The sequence below is a fragment of the Carassius gibelio genome, chromosome A14 (assembly GCF_023724105.1).
Source record: "Carassius gibelio isolate Cgi1373 ecotype wild population from Czech Republic chromosome A14, carGib1.2-hapl.c, whole genome shotgun sequence".
Lineage (NCBI taxonomy): Eukaryota > Metazoa > Chordata > Actinopteri > Cypriniformes > Cyprinidae > Carassius > Carassius gibelio.
In genome coordinates, this window is record NC_068384.1 from 16718605 (window position 1) to 16724864 (window position 6260).

The 6260-nt window shown below is 34.6% G+C and overlaps 1 long non-coding RNA gene across 1 annotated transcript; it reads left to right on the forward strand.

Annotated features, from left to right (window-relative positions):
• Nucleotides 1–819: 819 nt before the first annotated feature.
• Nucleotides 820–5509, forward strand: LOC128027048 (uncharacterized). The gene is made up of 3 exons (XR_008186608.1): nucleotides 820–1051; nucleotides 3074–3221; nucleotides 5467–5509. It is a non-coding gene; the product is annotated as an uncharacterized LOC128027048 (long non-coding RNA).
• Nucleotides 5510–6260: the final 751 nt, after the last annotated feature.

The following is a 6260-nucleotide window of genomic DNA, read 5'->3' on the forward strand; positions in this document are numbered from 1 at the left end:
TTCTGCATTATATTTTTATATTTTATCCACTATAATATTTCCATAAAAGGAAAACAAATTCTGAGGTATACATTTGTTCTAGTTTTAATCAGAGGATTTTTAAATAATACAAAACAAAAATGCTCTATTACACATAATGACATTTTCAAAAAAAAAAAAAAAAAAAACATTTAGGGATATTAAGATTTTCCCATAATTCTCAATGTTAATTCCTACATAAAAAAATAATTATTTAAAGAAATTAAGCTAATTTTAGGAATATTAAGGTTTTCTTTCATTATTTTAAGACTTGCAATCTGTATATATGACACAGTTATATTGTGAGAAAATGCTATATATATATATATATATGAAATATAAATTTGGTACTTTATTTTTTATTTTTTGCTTACATTATTGACAACATGTTTAAAACTCCAACAGACATCTGACTCACATATGGGGAGAAAATGTGACATCTTTTGTTGCTTTCATCTTAACAAGAGTTAACATGATTACAGACAGCTGGTTTAGCTTCAAGCAAAACATTTTGACGTTACCGTCTGAGGTTGAGTATCACTTTCTATAACAATGCATTTACAGACATACAGATACTATACTAAGTCTATGTTTAGTTAAAGTGACAGCATTCATTTTCCAGTCAAAGCTCTTAAAGGATAATCAAAAAATGAAAATATCATCACACTATGACCAAGGGTCTGTCAAGGTCCAGAAAAAAAGAAGACAAAATGTATTTACAACAACAACTAAGAAAGCACCATAAAAATGGTCTCAATGTCATGTGCTTTACATATTGATTCAGAAGACTTGAGTTGTGTGAGTCATAACACCTGCTTTTATGGTGCTTTTCGGACAGGAAAAGTACATCGTAACCTTGGGAAAGATTCTCAGAGAAAGTTAATTGGAGTGGGGTCTGATCTTATCATGGACGTTCAATCTGTGTTAGTTAATAGCAAAACTCAAGGCACACTCCAGAGCTCGCTGAAGCCTCTCCGGTGTTGAATGGAAATAGCCTGAAGTAATTAGCCTACTAAGACCCACTCATTAGGAGGTAAGAAGTGAATGAGATCTGCTCACCACAGCTAATCAATATTAACGATGGATTATTTACAATTAACAATGCACCTTTAATGGCCGCCTAATTGTTTGTTTTGGCTTAACGTGTCGAGAGCAGCAGATAAACTAAGGACATTAGTGGGAGAGAGGAGCTAAACTCTCCTCTCTTTCTTTAACAGCACAGATAAGCTCATTTGTACTGGAGAACTGCTTTGTTTTTCATTTAGGCCCGCAACAACAAATTTGCTCAAGGTTTTTTTTTTTTTTTTTTAAGTCCCTTCTTAATCAAAATGAGAGTTCAGTGGCTTTTAATTTTCCTTTGTACTTACACTGCACTGTGATGTACTTCTCTGATACTATGCCACCGTATTGGTTTATTGCTTCTGTATGTATTTATGATTTGTAAATCACTTTGGATAAATATGCAAGCTAAATAAATCAATTCTAATTTATGTCAGTTAGCGTTGAGGTCATTTATGAAGTGCAAAAATAGCCATTAAAATACATAGGCCCTATATTTATATAATAAATAACTTAATACCGAAGACTTAATGAAGCACATCTACATAAACGCACAAGATTTAACTTCTTTAGCATGTCTTATTTTAACAGCTGAGTGGCGGTCATGTGAATCACATTCAGTTTATCACATGCACGTCTCTAAAATAACTTACAGTTCTGCTTGAAATGTCACGTGCGTGATTAAAAACACGATACAATTCTTTCTTTGTTTTGTTTTCATATCTCTTTGTGCTTTATCAACAAAGTTAGACTCAATCCCTTGTAATGGGTTTAGTAAAATGCACCTTAATACCAGTAAACGGGGTCAGTAAACATAATCAGTCACATGATATTCACGGCTCTTTTGATTGGCTCAAAAAATGTTTTTAAGTGAATGAGTTTCACAACTATACTCACTTTTATACATTTTTATAAATTGATGTTGAATATATCTTTGCATCCCAGTACATAACAGGATATATAGTTACTTTACATATTATGTGAAAAAACAGGCTTAGGGAGTGTGAAGTATGCAAAAAATCTGATACCAAGTCTGCGAGGGTTAATTTTTCTGTGCCTAGTTTGGTTTCAAATCCATGAATTTGTACACACTGTTCCACCCCTCCCCAAATCAGAATTGAGAGTTTTGATTAGCTGTTGCTCCTTTTCCAGCTCACACCTTTTTTTACACTTTTGTTGGACAAATGGGGGGAGGCACCCTGCAGTTTAAGAGGGGGTCACCAAAGTTAGAAATGCCTCTGTGCTTTCTTTCCCACCTTCTTGCCCATTCAGCCTGTTGCACGTTTGAGACACTGACAGTACCGGTCAGTTTGTAGGAATACTTTGACGACTGCTCAGGGGAAAAAGCTGTTCTGATGATGATCACGGGAATCCTGAAACACTGTATTTTGGGATTTTCAGGCTTAGTGACTGGTGAGGAACACTCATGCCCTTAAAGAGCACATTTGTTGGTCTTCTACACTGACATAAAAGTTACTTCTGCTATCAGAGACAAGGATTTTTTTCCCCATCTATTTGCTGTTTGTAGACTTCAAACAGTTTAACCTGCCAGGCAATGGCTTATATACTAGTTGCACTAGTGAAATTTGCTTCAGGATGTTTATTTTTTTAGTGATTTATAATTAGTAACTCTGAAGTTAAATCTCAAAGTGTCCCATCTTCTGTGACATCGTCACAACCAAAGGAAGTGATGTCAGGTTTTCCTGTGAGGTGTCATCGTATCTAATGGCCTCCAATTGTATTGTATGAGAATGTTTTTGTCGCGTATGTTGTGCAGCACTTTGGTCAGCATTTATGTTGTTTTAAAGGGATATATAAATAAACCTGACCTTGACCTCGACCTTCATGGAACCACAGAAGCCAATAAATAACCTTTATTTTTTTTATGTAAACAGATAAATGATTTACCAAACATCAGGTTTACCTTCTAGTCACATTCTGTCAAACAGTTCTGGTTTTGATAAATGAGCGATGGCGTGTGTTTCTGTAATTACAGGCCTGTGGAGGTCTGCAGTGGTTTGAATTGACTGGCTGGCTCCAGATTCAAGGAGTCGGGCCGAATGATGCAGGTGTGTACACATGCACAGCCAGGGATGCCTTCGGAGAGGGGTCTGCCTCTGCCAGATTACAGGTTACATATGGAGGTATGTCTGAAAACACACTCATTCATAGACACAGACATGGCCATTCGAAAACAAGGTCAGAGGTGAACAAGCTGAAAAAACATGACTGTTGGGGCTACTTCCACACATTCACACTCACACTGACACACACAGATAACACCATTTCCATGTTTTACACACACATAATCCCAGAGGAATGGAATCGTTCTGAAATTACTTGTTCATAGCTCAGGAGACTGTTACTTTTAATTGTCAACTTTGTCTGAAGTGTTTCTCCTAAAATTACTTTTTAATTTAAACAAATGGTTCATTGATGATGTAGAATAGCTCAGATGAAAATAATATGATGAGAGATATAGTTCATATTGAGATCTCTGACTCTGATTACAGATTTAGGTGTTTTAGCAAATCTGAGCACAGTTTGAGACCATGCTGAAATCTATTGTGAAACTCCATATATGAGATATCTGTTTTTTTCTCTCTCAGAATAGAAAATAATAATAACAATAATAATAAAATAATAATAATTATACAGAAAAGTAAAAAAAATAAATAATTATAAACTTTATTGAAAAAAAAAAAAAATCCCTCTTCTTTACAGGCCACCAAGATGCAGCCAAAATGACAGATACACAAAACCAATACATATAAGACCAAAATAAAATATAAGCATTATGTTTCAGAAACGTCAGAATATTTAGCTTCCATTTTATTTGAACATATACGAATCAGATTTCCATTTGCCCTCAATTGTAAAAATATTTATTATTTTAATTATTAACTGTTTTCATATGGTTATTTTAAAATTATCTGTATTTAATTGTTTTTTTAATATATTATATAAATAAATTATTATTAAATGTACATAAAATTAATATTACTTAATATATATATATATATAATATAATATATCTTTTAAATTAATAATACATGTTAATAATAAATTTGTTTAGTACTCTTCAATGATTGAAACTACATAATCGGATAAAAACATACTACTATATTATTATGTCAAAGAGGTCTACTTTGTGAGTTTTCAGTGTGAAGTTAATTGACTAGAATGTATCTCCTGTGGTCTTCCAAGCTGATTTCCTCATCTAGTTGCAATCCAAAGTATTTTTAACAGACTAATGCAAACAACATCAATTTAATTTGAATATTTCCCTTCCTTTAACATTGAAAAACATCCGTCTACACTGCAGAGAGAGGTCTGTTTGGTTATTCATGTTCTCTCTGCGGTCTGTGGCGGTCAGAAAAGACAAGCGAATGCACCAACAGTGGGAGCTGATCGATTCACATATGCCACTATCTAAGCTTATCATCTCCTCATCGCTAAAGGTGAACTTGGCCTTCCGAGAATCTGACAGAGCTGATGATAACCGTACACCAGTCGAGGGCTTTCTCCAGCAGGAACGTAAAGGCTGGTGATGACAGGAGGTCGGGGGGCCATAGATGGGGGGGGCAGATTTGAAAGGGAAAGGGAGAATGGGTGGAAGGGCTTGTGTATTATGTGGCAGGTCGTTGCTGTGACTGTCTGGCTGTTATCTCTTTCTCTGGGGGTCTGATCTGTTAGACTGCCCCTTATCTGTGCCACCAGTGCCTGCCCCATCCCTTGCTTCCCGGAATGTCCCCACTGCTATGAACTCTGGGATAGGAGGAAGTGAAAGGTGACTCTAGACACAGGACAGACCCTTCCCTATAGGTTTTACAGGCTATAGAGAAAAATAGAAAGAGAATATTTAAATATATCAAGCATGCATGTTTTACAGGACGTTTTTACATAAATATTGAGAAAATGCTGAGCTTTTTTGATATGATCAAAAGTAACATGCTGCTCTTTATTTAGTGCATTAAATAATAGATCCTATTTGCATGCAGGTAGCTGTTCACTACATTTTAATTCTGTTAATTAAAAAAGCATCTACTAAAATGTATTAATATTGTATATAAATTATAGAACACTCTAATAAAAATAAAGGTTCTTTATTGGCATCTGTGGTTCCATGATGAACCTTAAACATCCATGAAACCACAAAAGTTTCTTTAAAAATCTTTAGATTTTTTAAAAGTGGTTCCTTAAAGAACTGTTCACTGAAAGGTTCTCTAGGGAACAAAAAATGGTTTGCATTGCTGCAAAAGATCCTTTTGAAACAATTATTTTTAAGAGTGTATTAAACAAAATAAAAATCATCTTAAAAGCATAACAAATTTATGGTGCATCGTAAATGATACAATTTATCTGAATTTGTCTCTTTATATTTTTCAGGTTCTCAGCTGAGCAAAGATTTCCAGCAAAAAGAAAATGGAGCTTACAGAATATCAGACGAAGAAGGGGACGTCGATGATGAAGATTACGAAGGCCAGCCAAGTGGATACATGAATTTGTAACACACAGAAATGTTAAAATCATTTACACACAGATAATTTTATTATTATTATTATTATGTTTGAATTGTAAGCTCAGCATAAAATGTGTACTCTTGGAAAAAAATGTTTTGACCTTTTTAAGGGTTTATGTTTATGTGTGAGCATTGTATATAAATCCAGATCATTTCTATAAACCCTTTAGAATTGTACTTTAACATAGAACTTAATTAAATAGTTGATTTATGCATTTATTGTGCATGATCCAAGCGGGAAAATCTCAAATATTTGCTAAGAGTCCATTTAGCGTTAATCGTTATTTCCAAAAGTTGTTATGCAAAAGTGCACATGCCAGACTTTTCTAAAAGCCCATAAAAAAAGGAGAAATTAAAATAAAAAAGCCATTGATGCTGCTGTGGCAAGCATTTACCTTAAACCCACTCCCTGCTGTTGAATAAAACATCAGCAGTGTCTCTCCTCACTTCTGCCTTCTCAAAGACGCTGAGCAGAAAAAAAAGCACCCAGGTTAAGTTGTTTGAAAGCTCTGGTATTAAGAGGCGTTTTACACTTAAGAAGTTGGTTTCGCTGGGTTTTCTCTTCCCTCCAGTATCGATTGGTGCTTAGCTATCAATGCATAATAGAAAAGCACTCAGGACAAATGTGGGGTTATGGCCTTCCAGGGAGAGAGCAGACCAG